Source organism: Aotus nancymaae, unplaced genomic scaffold, assembly GCF_030222135.1.
Source record: "Aotus nancymaae isolate 86718 unplaced genomic scaffold, 86718_ANA_hifiasm-v0.15.2.pri h1tg000090l, whole genome shotgun sequence".
NCBI lineage: Eukaryota > Metazoa > Chordata > Mammalia > Primates > Aotidae > Aotus > Aotus nancymaae.
This window is the reverse complement of record NW_026988505.1, coordinates 5,340,059-5,354,184: the sequence shown is the minus strand read 5'-3', so window position 1 is coordinate 5,354,184 and position 14,126 is coordinate 5,340,059. Positions and strand designations below refer to the sequence as shown.

General features: G+C 54.1%; 1 protein-coding gene across 1 annotated transcript in view; it reads left to right on the top strand.

Moving 5' to 3' along the window:
- The first annotated feature begins 1,547 nt into the window (after positions 1 to 1,547).
- The window catches only part of ARHGEF10 (Rho guanine nucleotide exchange factor 10), a 145,517-nt gene continuing 132,938 nt past the window's right edge, over positions 1,548 to 14,126 (top strand). The window contains exon 1 of the mRNA XM_064369777.1: positions 1,548 to 1,588. The gene's annotated coding sequence lies outside the window, so the exon portion shown is untranslated. The remainder of the gene's footprint in view (positions 1,589 to 14,126) is intronic.

Genomic DNA, 14,126 nt, shown 5'->3' with positions numbered 1-14,126 from the left:
GAAAACATAGCAAGTATCAGGATTTTCTCATCGTATTTAGGCAAACAAGAACTAATTCTGTTGACCTTTTTACTTTTGTTGACCAAGACCATTAATTGTGCAACAGATCTTTGAATAAGGTACCCAGAGAACCCTAGGAACAGAAACCTAAAATAAGTTTTCTAATCTCAAGGTTGCTGAGAGGAAACACCTTTTTCAATTCATAAAAATAACTTAGTCTGATTCCATAAAATTGGCAAGTATGAATAATAAACATTGAAAAAATATCACCTTCCATTGTAGTCGTTCCATGTTGGCTATGATTTTTACACAGTCTAGAATTTTCAGGGAAATAACTTATTCCAGAGCACACAAGCCGTAAGGGTACTTAATGTTTAAATTAATTTCGTGCTACTTAGCATGCCAAATAGCTCTTCGTATTTCTTCCACAAAGCAAGTGAAAGGGACTAGAAATCTCAAAGAAGTTTGACAGTTCTAAAATGCTGACTTTAAATTACTTCTTTGACTCAGAGATTTGGGTAGAAGAAGGCATAGATATAAATCCAGCATATGCTAATACATATGTTAAACGCGTTGACCAGGTAATAACATCCTTCAGTTATCTTGGTTAAAAATGTCTTCGTTTCTCGTTTTTTCTTTCTTTTTCTGTAATAGTAATTATAAGGATACTCTGTTTCCTTTTTAAAAGTATAAGATAAATTCATGCTCAAGGTAAACAATTCCAATAACTCAGAAGGGGCCAATTCACTGCAAAGGTCCCGGAAAAAAACGAGTGCTTCCTGGTAAGAAGCAAGCTTCAAAAACTGCTTCGGAAACGTGGCTGAAGTCATCGCATTTCCAAACGCCCAAGCTTTGGCTGGTCCAGGGCAGCTGGCGCTGAAGACCCGGAACGCCCTGTGGGCAGGGCCAGCTGCGGACCGAGGGACCGTGTCTCCAGGGACGGGTCGGGTGGGGTCCCGACGCCCCCTCCCCGTGTGGGCAGCTCGGGGCATGGGGGGTCCGCAGGGGAGGAGGCGATGCTCTGGGGGGAGGGTTAGGGTCTGCCCGCCGCCCCCTCCCCATCGGACGCAGCTCCGGGCCGGGAGCGGCTCTCGGGGAGGGCACAGATACTGGGGGCGGGGAGAGCGCTGGGTCTGCCCAGCACCTCCTCCCGAAGCGAGCTCGGCCCGGGGGTCCGCGGGACAGGCTACGATTCGGGGGCGGGAGCCTCTGCGCGCGCCCCCTCCCACGCGTGCGCAGCCCGGGCGGGGCGTTGGGGAGCGGGACGGGGGCGCGGGCGGCCACGTGGCTTCGAAGGAATGCGCGGGCGCGTGGGCGGGGCGTGGCCGAGAAACCGGCAGGTGCTGCGACCAATGGGCGCCCGGCACGGCCTGCGTCCGCCAATGACAGCGTGGTAGGTGGAGCCGCCCGTCCGGGCGGGAGGGGCCGGGCGCATCCCTGTCCCCGGCGGGCGCACGATACGGGACGGACGGGGTCGTGGGGGACGTGGGGGACTTGGGGGACGGCGGGGGACGGCGGGGGACGGCGGGGGACGGCGGGGGACGGCGGGGGACAGCAGGGGACGGCGGGCCGCGTCCTGGCCGCCGAGGTGAGTGCGGGCCCCGCGGGCTTCTGGTTTGCTTTGAGACTTGCGCTTCTGCCTGGCTCCCCCGAAGTCGCGGGGTCCCACCCCGAGGTGGAGGCGCCACCGACCCCCGGCACAGACGTTGCAGGGAAGGGGCTAAGACCCCCGAGCAGCTCCCCCTTTCGCGGCGCCCCTGGCACCTTAGGATAACGGCGCGGGCCTGGGCGGGGGGCGTCGGGACCGGCCGCAGGGACCTCCGGCTCCAAGGGCAGGAGGGAGCCCCGATCAGCTTAAGGAGCCCGAGGGGCGAGCGGGGGTCGTGTGGGGGTCGTGGAGTAACTTGGATTTTTTGGTAAAGAGGAAGAACGGGTCCATCTCTGGATGGAGAAGGGGATAGGTGTAAGAAAAGCCGGCGTCTTTCCCCGGCACCCCACCTGTCCCTCACCTCACCAGCTCCCTGCCCCGGCTGTTCCTGTGTACCCCACCTGTCCCCCTGAACCCCCTGTTCACCTGCACCCTACCAGTCCCCCAGATCCCAGCTGTCCCCCTGCACCCCGCCAGTTCCCCCTGCACCCCGCCTGTCCTCATCCCACCAGTTCCCTGCACCCCAGCTGTCCCTGTGTACCCCACCTGTCCCCCCACACCCTCCTGTTCACCCTGACCCCCACTAGTCCCCCGGACCCCAGGTGTCCCCCCAGACCTCAGCTGTCCCCCCACCCCACCTGTCCCCCCAACACCTCACCTGTTCCCCTGCACCACACCTGTCTCCCGCATCCCACCTGTTCATCCTGTACCCCACCTATCTGCCTGCACCCCACCTGTTCATCCTGTACCCCACCTGTTTCCCTTGCACTCCACCTGTCCCCTGTACCCCATCTGTTCCCCTGCACCCCACCTGTTCACCCTACACCCCACTCATTCCCCCTTGCATCTCACCTGTTATCCCATACCCCACCTGTCCCCCTCACCCCAGCTGTCCCCTGCACCCCAGCTGTCCCCCCTGCCCCCCCACCTGCTCCCCTGCAACTCACAGCCCGCTGGTGCCCAGGAAGCCAAGGTAGAGTCTGAGGAAAGCTGCCCTCGGTCCACAGGCTCCATACCTGCCTGTCCCAGCCACACTCCTCCTCCATGGGCCCCTGGGCACTGAAGGTGAAGTCTGAGCACCCCTCCAGACTGTCGCCAGGAGATCACATTCTCAGGCAGCTGGAGGTGAACTTGCTGCCGTCTAATATCAATTCCAGTCACTAACTTTTGCTACTAGTAAAAATTCTCATTGATTCAAGATGCAACGGGTTTTAATTCTTTTCTCTGGTTGACCATAACCTGAGTATGGACTGGTCACGTCTAGATTCTGTGTAGGCGTGACTTGATTTCCACGTAGGTGGAACTGTGAGAAGTAACAGTTCACTGCTGCTTATTATTAATAATATGCTTTGAACACCCACTTTATAGAAAATAATTTTGTTGGGAGAGAGATGATTATTGAGGTTTACACTTTGTATATTTTTCAAAATACACTTTGTCCCTCTGTCTCTCACAGCATTTATTTGATTGGCTTTAGCAGCTAACATGGGCAGTTACTGATGCTGTAACATTTTATAGTCAGATAAGACTTCCATGATTTCTCAGCAGTAAGAGAAGTCATTTGTTTAAGGTGCTATTTGTAATTCATAAGTTGTAGACAGGTGGGGATGAACTAAAGTTAAAAGTTATTCAAAATAGCTTTTTTATGCACTTAAAAGTTGATGCTTGACTTCCAGATTTAACCAGATCTGTCTTCTGGGTGCTTTGGTATGCTGCCTTTCCTCTGCAGTTTGTATGTGTTTGTGTACATGTGTGTATTTCTGTATGTGTGTATGTGTTTGTGTGCGTGTATGTGTTTTGTGTGCATTTATGTGTGTTTATGTGTGCGTTTGTGTTTGTGTGTGTGTGCTCACATGTATTTGTGTGTGTGTGTATGTGTGTGACTTGTAGATGGAGGCATTGGGTGGTGTGAACGGTGTGGAGTTAGAGACCTGGGTTGAGGTGGGGAAGCTTTTCCCGGACCTGGTGAGTCCAGGCTTCATAGGGGACTTCAGGGTGCTCACTTACGAAGTTGCTAGAAGGCATCGTCTGTGGAAGTGCTTCTCAAACCAAAAATGTTTGCCATAAATTAGAGAAAAATGAAAATGCACTAAAGATGGTCATATTCTGTGAACGATGTGAAAACATCATAATGAGACATACTGAAGAGTGCATGGCAGGAAGCATTCAAAGAACAGCTTGGATCTGGAGATGCTCAGAGAATCTCAGTGTTTCGTGCGTGTGTTTTTTATAGTTTGCCTGGGTAGAAAGGTAAGTGGTGTGAAATAAGACAGGACATTGGCCAGGCGTGGTGGCTCACCCCTGTAATCCCAGCACTTTGGGAGGCCGAGGCAGGCAGATCACCTGAGGTCAGGAGTTCAAGACTATCCTGGCCAACATGGTAAAACCCATTTCTACTAAAAATACAAAAATTAGCCAGGTGTGGTGGCAGGTGCCTGTAATCCCAGCTACTTGGGAGGCTGAGGCAGGAGAATCGCTTCAACTTGGGAGGTGGGGGTTGCATTGAGCAGAGATGGTGCCACTGCACTCCAGCCTGGGTAACAGAGTAAGACTCTGTCTTAAAAAAAAAAAAAAAAGACGGAAGGGAAGCATAGCTGTTGGTCATCCATGAGGGAGAATTTCAGCTCTTTCCCTTCACCAGGCTACCAGGCTTCTGGGAGTGTAATGTTGGAAAGTTCTGGGGAGCTTTGCAGTGGGAAGGAGTGGTCCAGGCCCAGGGGCTGCCAGGGGTCTGAGAGGTCGGGAGAGCAGAGGGGCAGATGGGCTAGCCGCAGGGGAGGGCCTGTTTGACAACCCTGGCCAGGAAGGGGCCTTGCCTAGGTTGCAGATGGGGCCACCACCCCAGGTCCATCTGGGGAGGGGCAGGGTTACCTGTAAGAAGGATAGATGTGGTAAGGGGCCCTGGGAGAATGCCCTGCCACTGGTCCCACCCTGACACACACACACACACACACACACACACACACACACACACACACTGACTCACTCTTCTTCCACTTCAGCCTTTTCCTAGTTGCCAGGCCTGGGCATGGCATGGCCTGGCATAGTTCTATTTGTTTGTTTTCTGTGAGTTTTCAAAATTTTGATTGTAAAAATGATCATTTTGTGGTTTTTTTTGGAGATAGAGTCTGGCTCTGTCACCCAGGCTAGAGTGCAGTGGTGGGATCTCGGCTCACTGCAGTCTTTGCCTCCTGGGTTCCAGTGATTCTCCTGCCTCAGCCTCCTGAGTACCTGGGGTTACAGGTGTACACCACCACGCCAGGCTAATTTTTGTATTTTAGCAGAGATGGGGTTTCACGTGTTGGCCAGGCTGGTTGTAACCTCCAGACCTCAAGTGATCCACCCACCTCAGCCTCCCAAAGTGCTGGGATTACAGGTGTGAGCCACCGTGTGCCCTGTCAAAATAATCATTTTTAATTTTTATTTTTTTATTTTTTATTTTTTTAAGACTTGTCAAGTGCAGTAGTGAGAAGGGAGGAAAGAAGAGAACAAGGAGGTCGGTCTGTAACCGACTGTGAACAGTCAGTTGAGATGCCTCACTACCTTCAGACCAGCCAAGATCATCATTTTTAATCGTGTATTATTCCTTTCCTTCCATCATTGCCATTTCCCGCTTTTTGTTGTATCATTAAAGCATGCCAGCCCATAGAAAGTGCTATCTGGGAGTTGTTGATATTTTATATTTTTGTTAAATGATGTGAAAAAGATGTAAAATATTTTTAAAAATGCTTTGGATTCAAAGTTTTTCTCTCCCATGGTTCACCTTCTGATATGGGAAATAACTTTGTAAACTAAAATATGGTGTCCAGAGCTGTGACTGGTGCGGTGGCCCTTGTGAGGGAGCCATGGGGAAGCGTGTCGGTGGTTACAGTCGTGTGCACAGATGCGTGACAGTCTGCGTAGAACAGGCCTGGCTAGATCCGTGTTGGCAGAGGTGCCAGTTACCATCTTGGCCATTCTGGGCTCTGGTATCTTAATGACAGTTAGTCCCTGGGGACTCAAACTGGGGATTTAATGAAGAAAACTGGAGGAATGGTTGTGAAACCCCAACACTCTCTCTCCACTGATAACTACAGACAGCCAAGCCCCTTTTCAGCGAGTCAGGCTCCTGCAAGTCATAGGCTTTGCTTCTGTGCTGAGGTCTCGTTCTTTGTCCTGTTGTGGTCCGATGGCTTGTGGTCCATCTGTCGGGAGGCTGACTTACACTTGTATGTGATTATTATTCTTATGTTCTAAGAAACCAGTCTGGACATTTACTTTAGAATACAAATACCAAAAGGAAAACTTCTTGTTCAAAGTGAATTTTGAACTTTTGTCTTCTTATTGATGTGGATGATTAAGAGCAGACTACATAGGAAAGGCCAGGGAATTCAATTTTGGTGAAACTGTGGCATGCACACTTATGTTTTATTCTGTTGCGAGACTGTGGCGTGCACACTTACGTTTTATTCTGTTGCGAGACTGTGGCGTGCACACTTACTGTTTTATTCTGTTGTGAGACTGTGGCGTGCACACTTACTGTTTTATTCTGTTGCGAGACTGTGGCGTGTACACTTATGTTTTATTCTGTTGTGAGACTGTGGCATGCACACTTACTGTTCTGTTGTGAGACTGTGGCGTGCACACTTACTGTTGTATTCTGTTGTGAGACTGTGGCGTGCACACTTACTATTTTATTCTGTTGTGAGACTGGCGTGCACACTTATGTTTTATTCTGTTGTGAGACTGGCGTGCACACTTACTGTTTTATTCTGTTGTGAGACTGGCGTGCACACTTACTGTTTTATTCTGTTGTGAGACTGTGGCGTGCACACTTATGTTTTATTCTGTTGTGAGACTGTGGCGTGCACAGTTACTGTTTTATTCTGTTGTGAGACTGGCGTGCACACTTATGTTTTATTCTGTTGTGAGACTGGCGTGCACACTTACTGTTCTGTTGTGAGACTGTGGCGTGCACACTTACTGTTGTATTCTGTTGTGAGACTGTGGCATGCACACTTACTATTTTATTCTGTTGTGAGACTGGTGTGCACACTTATGTTTTATTCTGTTGTGAGACTGGCGTGCACACTTACTGTTTTATTCTGTTGTGAGACTGTGGTGTGCACACTTACTGTTTTATTCTATTATGAGGCTGTGGCGTGTACACTTATATTTTATTCTGTTGTGAGACTGTGATGTGTACACTTATGTTTTATTCTATTGTTTGCTTACTTTTCTGAAAGGAAAATAAAGCAGTGATTTCAGTGCAGTTTCTGATTTTCTGTAAGGAACATGAGAAAAGTGAGTCAAAAGAACATTCCATAAATTAATGTGGTATTTAGTGCATATGCGAGTGGAAGCAGAGGCTGGAAGGCCTTGAGCTTTGGGGAGGAAGCAGGCGGCAGGGCCTCCAGCACACCTGCGGGGGCGGCTGGCCAGCCAGAACAGGCCAAGAGCTCCCAGCCTCCACAGTAGCGCTCACTTCGGGCCTGAGCTGGGTCGTCCCAATAGGATACCTGCGTGGGCTGTGTAGACACAACCCAGGGAGCTCCAGAGTGAATGACAGTCCTGGCTCAGAAGCTCAGTATGTTTTGTGTGAAGCTCTGAGCTATGATGGAAGGAATCTGGTGAGTCTTCCTCATTGTGCGTGCAAGTCTGAGCCTGGCTGGGTCAGCGGCCTTGAACCAGTGGCATGCTGTGAGGCTCGGCTTGTGGGCAGTTGCCCTGTGTGGGCCAGGCCAGCTTGAAGTCCGCTGAGGGCTGGAGCCAGCCCCTGACCCTGGCCCGTCCGCTTGTTGCAGGACTGATGAGAACATCGTCTTATGCTTTGTTCTCAAGCCCTTGACTCAGCAGGCCCGTGGGAGGCTGCCCACATGAGGGCCCTGATCCACGTCCTGCGGCTGCCTGTGCCTCCGTGGAAGCTACAGCTTAGCGGCTTAATGTCCTTCATGTGGGCTCTGTGCATTCAGCCGGCAGAGGCACTTCTTGCAGAGCAGGGTTGAAGAGATTTCCTTTCTCTGGAAGCTCTTGTCCTGTGTTATGTAGAAAAGGCCTGTTTTCAGCCGCAGCCAAAGTCTAAACTAGTGCTCAGAGGTGCCAGGGGCTGCCCAGGGGCGCAGCTCTTCATTTGCGGTCCTGAATCCAGGGTCTGCAGGGGAAGAAGGTGCAGCGAGGCCAGTGGAGGCTGCTGGGATGGCGGCAGGTACTCTGTTCCTGAATAGTGTTCAGACATGCACGTTTCTCCATGATCTAATAGGAAGGAATGAAAGGTGCAGCGTTTTGCCAGCTGATGAAAATATTTGGGCAGCAAGTCATAGGTACTGGTAGCAGGAAGGAGAGATGATGTTTGCCAGTGTGCGGTCTCCGAGGAGATCTCTGCCAACAGTCAGAGGGCTGGAGTTTGGAGGCAGCTCCTGCTTGCTATAAAGAGCCGCCTCCCTGCTCTGTTCTGTCTGCAGAAACGGATGGCCCGGAGGGCAAGGACTCCTGGTGACAAGAGGAGTATCAGACAAGGCAAGGGAGGGAGGCTGTGTGCATGCACTTGTAGTCCCGGGAGATTTCCGGTGCTGTCTGCAGGCATGTGTGGCAGGTAGCTCATTTCCCATGGGGATCAGGTGGCCGTCCTCAGTGGACATGGCATCCTTCCAGCACCCAGGCTGCCAGGAGACTCTGGGGCCATGCAGACACCTGCGGCACCTCCTCGCTTCCTCGAGGCCTTTCCCTGTTGGCTTAGACTTCGTGCCCTTTTGTGCTCATGTGTTTTTTAAACCAAGTTTTTATATTTAGAAAAATAACTTATAAAAAAAGAGACAACCATTTACACATGGGGAAAATCTACCCATGGCCAAATGACAAGCACTGGCAAATCTGGAAACCACCTAATAAGAGACGAGTGTCTTGTGCATACCTGCCACGTGCTGAGTACTAAGCACTCTCACATCCCACGACGTGGCAAGAACCACCTGTCCTTAGCGCTTGGAGGGACCCGCCACGTGCTGAGTACTAAGTGCTCTCACATCCCACGATGTGGCAAGAACCCCCTGTCCTTAGCGCTTGGAGGGACCCACCACGTGCTGAGTACTTAGCGCTCTCACATCCCACGACATGGCAAGAACCACCTGTCCTTAGCGCTTGGAGGGACCCGCCACGTGCTGAGTACTAAGCGCTCTCACATCCCACGACGTGGCAAGAACCCCCTGTCCTTAGTGCTTGGAGGGACCCGCCACGTGCTGAGTACTTAGCGCTCTCACATCCCACGACGTAAGAACCACTTGTCCTTAGCGCTTGGAGTGACTCGCCACGTGCTGAGTACTAAGCGCTCTCACATCCCATGACACGGAGAGAACCCCCTGTCCTTAGCACTTGGAGGGACCCGCCACGTGCTGAGTACTTAGCGCTCTCACATCCCACGACGTGGCAAGAACCACCTGTCCTTAGCGCTTGGAGGGACCCACCACATGCTGAGTTCTAAGCACTCTCACATCCCACGACACAGCGTGAACGCAGAGACCATGTGCTTACCCTGGCGGGGCTGGCATCTTTGTGTTAAGGAAAGATGATTTAAAAAGTGAAGTAATTCGATGGAAAGCTATGGAAAAATGGGACATCAACAGGGCCACCAGGTGCCAGGAGGAGGGATTTGCAATTGAAAAGGAACTGTGGCAGGCTGGGCACCTATGGAATGGGGTAATTGCCTGAAATGCTGATGGAGCTGAGAGATGAGCTGAGCCCATGTCTACAGAAGCTCATTCCCAGTGGCAGGAAGAGCATCTGTGTGGCCCTGAGGTGGTTCGCCCAGCATGTCCGGGAATAGCAGGTCGGCCAGGGCTGGAAGGCAGAAGGCAAGAGGAGACTGGTGAATGCAAGGTCAGCGAGGCCCATGGAGGGACAGCATGTGACATCCCTGGGGGACAGTGCATGACATCCGTGGAGGGATGGCGCATTACATCCGTGGAGGGACGGCGCGTGACATCCGTGGAGACGGCGCGTGACATCCGTGGAGATGGTGCGTGACATCCATGAAGGGATGGCCCGTGACATCCGTGGAGGGACGGCGTGTGACATCCATGGAGAGACAGTGCGTGATATCCATGGAGACGGCGCATGACATCCGTGGAGACGGCGCGTGACATCCGTGGAGATGGCGTGTGACATCCATGGAGGGACGGCGCGTGACATCCATGGAGACAGTGTGTGACATCCGTGGAGAGACGGTGTGTGACATCCGTGGAGATAGCACGTGACATCCGTGGAGGGATGGCGCATGACATCCGTGGAGACGGCGCGTGACATCCGTGGAGACGGCGTGTGACATCCGTGGAGACGGCGTGTGACATCCATGAAGGGATAGTGCGTGACATCCATGGAGACAGCACGTGACATCCGTGGAGAGACGGTGTGTGACATCCGTGGAGAGACGGTGTGTGACATCCGTGGAGGGACGGTGTGTGATATCCGTGCAGGGATGGCGTGTGACAGCTGTGGAGGGGCAGTATGTGACATCTGTGGAGGGATAGTGTGACATCCATGGAGGGACAGTGCATGACATCCGTGGAGGGATGGCGTGTGACATCCATGGAGAGACGGCACGTGACATCTGTGGAGGGACAGTGTAACATCCGTGGAGGGACGGTGCGTGACATCCGTGGAGGGACAGTGTGACATCTGGGGAGGGATGGTGTGTGACATCTGTGGAGGGACAGTGTGACATCCATGCAGGGGCAGTGTGACATCCGTGGAGGGACAGTGTGACATCTGGGGAGGGATGGTACGTGACATCTGTGGAGGGACAGTGTGACATCCATGCAGGGACAGTGTGACATCCGTGGAGGGACAGTGTGACATCCATGGAGGGATGGTGTGTGACGGCCGCGGAGGGACAATGTGTGACATCCGTGGACGGACAGTGTATCAACTGTGGAGGGACTGTTGCAGCTGTGGAGGGAGTGTGCACAGCAAGCTGTGATTGAGTTGAGATGCAAAGATGGCTCTGTGCTATTGGGATTGTGGCATCAGCACTCACTGCAGAGCCCTGTGGTGTGGTTGTACTGCTGTGCGGGTCGTGCGCTGCTTTCTCCTGGGCACCTGCACAGGGTGCTCCTGATGGAGTAGTTTCTAAGTGTGTTGACTTCCACATCAATGACAGGCAGCTTTTTCTCCTCCTCACCATGGGGCTGTGGCCCTGGGTCAGGAGTGGCCTAGGGGATGGCACGTGGCAGGATGGAGTTGGATAGGTGCCCTACCAGTGGCTCCCTGTGGGAGCTAGCAAGCCGGGAGAAGGGCAGGGTGGGGACCGAGCTGGTGGTGCCTGAGCCTGTGTGTGTGCTGGGTGGGGACCAGGTGTGGGGACAGGAGCCTGTGGAATGTGATGCTTCCTTCTGACTGTGGGGGTGGAGGTGCAGCGATGGGTTGAGGGTGGATTAGTCCACTCAGGGGGTCCCTCGGCCCTGCTCTGCTGGTGCTCGTCTGAGGGCAGCTGCGGCTGAGTCACCCCTCTGCTCCACGTGAGTCTCCCAAGGGCTCTGAGTGGTGGAGCATCCATAAATGCCCAGAGGGGTCACAGCGTGGAGGTGCACTATTCCCAGGGTTGTGTCGAGGTCATGTGCGACTGCCCTTGCTGTGGACAGAGAGGCAGAGGCAGTGACACAGGCAGAGACAGACAGAAGCAGAGGCAGAGGCACAGACAGAGGCACAGACAGAGGCAGGCTACAGCCCGGGGCCTTCAGGCACCGCCTCCGCGGCCACCCGGACTATGGCTGTCTCGGCTGCCTCTCACTCCTCCTTGGCGCCCTGTTACCGCCTCTGACTCCCACCCCCGGGACGCCTCCCATGCTCTTTGACCTCTTTCCAGCCCCATGTCAGCCCCTGATCCACACCACGCCCCGGGCAGCCCCCAGGCCACCGCTGCCCTCATGCCCAGCCCGGCTTGATTCCTTGGTTCTTTCCAGCAGGCAGTCTCCTTTCCCTCAGATCCTGGCCCCGCTCCCTTCTTTAGGAAGCCCTCCTGGTTGCTGACCCCCATCCCAGCTCCCTGTGCCGCTTCCTTGGGAGGGAGTCTTAACTGGCACCATGCACTTCAGCCTCCACTGTGACAGTGACCCCTCCCCGAGTGTACAGAACTTAGCATTGGTGGGGAGCCGTGTCGGGGTGGCTGGGAGCCTCCACTGACCACTCCTGCTTGGGGGACACTAGAGGAGGGGACACAGGCAAACACGTGCAGCCCCGGCCGTCCTGGGGAAGGGTGAACAGAGCTGGGCTGCCAGCAGCACGTGCAGAGGCCTGGAGTGTGCAGCTGTCAGATGCCACCCTTGCCCATCAGGGTGGACTCTGGTGGCACTGGCGGCTCTGTCCGGTGAGTGGAAACTGTGGTGGCGGGTCAGGGGCTGCTTGTCCCCTCCTCAGCACATGGTGCGGAGAAGAGCACACCTGTTCTGGGCCCGGGCAAGTTGATTCTGTCCTGGTTAGTAGCTCGTGACTGACCGTTTTATACTAGCCCTTGTGAAACTGAATGCATTTATTTCTCTTTTCACATTTTTTTCTTTTCTGGGAGTGTGCAGAGGAAGGGAGAGGTCCCATGGAGATAGTCTCAGTGCGACTTGAGCAGAGCTTAATGGTGAGAAGTTGGCAGAGTTGGAGACACAGGCCCAGGGAGGACCCTGGAGAGAGGGGCTGCTGGGTGCCATGTGCGCTGAAACTCAGTCACAGCTGTGCTCTGAGGCCAAATCCAGTTGGTTGCAAAACAGAAACCCAGGACAGCAGGGCTCTCCCAAGTCTTAGAGAAGAAGCTCTTTCCTCCTTTCCTCCCACCATCTGTACATCCATCCATCCATCCGTCCATCCGCTTTCCAGAGTCTACTCACAGACCTCTGCAGACATTCAGTAGAAAGGGCTGGCGGACTTGGCCCACTGTGGCGTTTGGCTGAGTTAACCATAACATTCCAGAAGGACTCCTGCCGTAGACCTTGCGTCCTTTTACGTTTCTCCCTCGTGGATTTATGTCTCGAGTTGGAACCTTATGAATATGAAATTGATTGAGTGCAGACACCGGGGCTGCGGGGGAGTTCCTGGCTCTCGTGGTGGGTCAGGGTGGGATGCCGAGAGGCCACACGGCCTTGGACACCAGCCACTTGGCAGCCAGCCCCTGGCCCCGGGCTCCTGGGCTCTGTCCTCGGACACCAGCCACTCAGCACCTGGCCCCCGGCCCTGGGCTCCCAGGCTCTGTCCTCGGGGCCACTTCACCCTCAGGTGGGAGGACAGAGGAAATGGCCTTCTATGTCATTCAGCAAGTGAATCCACTTTGATGCTCTGAGCTCGGCTTAGTCAGGGAGTGCTGGGCACTGATGGCCCCCGGACCCCTCTGGCAAAGCAGTGACACATCCCACCCTTGTGCAGTCTGTGGCGTCAATGCAGGATGTGGGTGGCTCAGCCTGCCGCCCCCAGCTTTGCAGGGCCAGAGGAGTGGACGACAGGAAACTGACCTAGGACGTGGGGCCTAGGATGCTCGAGGCCTGAATGCTGGACAAGGCTGAGCGGTAAGTGAAGAGCGGGGCACTTCTTGGCTCAGAGCCTGCCCCTCCCTGGGGCGCATCTTGGAAACCATGCAGCAGCCCTGCGAGTTGGTGTGGTCCCTGTGTGGCTGAGGCCGTGGGGGCACAGGCAAGTGGAGGGCCCATGTGGCCGGGAAGTGCTGGGCTGGGGCAGGTGCAGACAGGCTACCAGCACAGCCTCCAGCCCTGTAGCCATGCGGCTGCTTCCCAGGTAGAGGCCCTGGGTGGTGGTGACTTCCTCTTGCTCAGGAGTCAGCATAAGCTGTCGTGCTCCTCCCGTCCTGAAGCACTGACTGTGGAAAGGCGCCCATGGAACATCCGTGGGTCTTTAGTCAGCGTCCTTGCCACCCTGCATTCCTCCTGGATGGACTCCCCTGAGCTCTTCTTGCAGGCCTGGGTACGTGGTGAAAGGCACAAGCGGCATGATGGCAGCATAGACGCGCTGTGTCCCCACGATCATGCTCCACAGTGTTAGGGAGCACAGTGGCTATGCTGTCTGTAAACACCTGTGTGAGGTGGGGCTGCCGTCTGATGTACGCGGCATGGAACCGTCCGTCAGACCTCCGTGTCTCTGGGCTCCTTCTCTGACTGAATGCATCATTTTTTTGTTAAACCACAATCCAAATGCACAATGAAATGTTTCATTAAGCTGCTGAAATTGGAAAACGACAGCAATCATGGAAACAAAGCCTGCAGCCCAGGCAGGTATGAGCTCATGTGGCACGCTGATGGGAATCAAGTGTTTTGAGAGTGGAGTCTTCTGCTCTGCCCCCAGGGTCCATCCCACCTGCACTGGGGCAGGGAGAGTGTGCCCCAGCCCAGCCCCACCACCAAAAGCAGTGCCTCAGGAGTCCTGGTGAGTCACCCATGGGGAATTGCCAGCCACGTGGGTGATGCTGCTAGAAGACTGCACAGAGGAGACAGACTCTAGACCACGAAGCTCCAGGGAA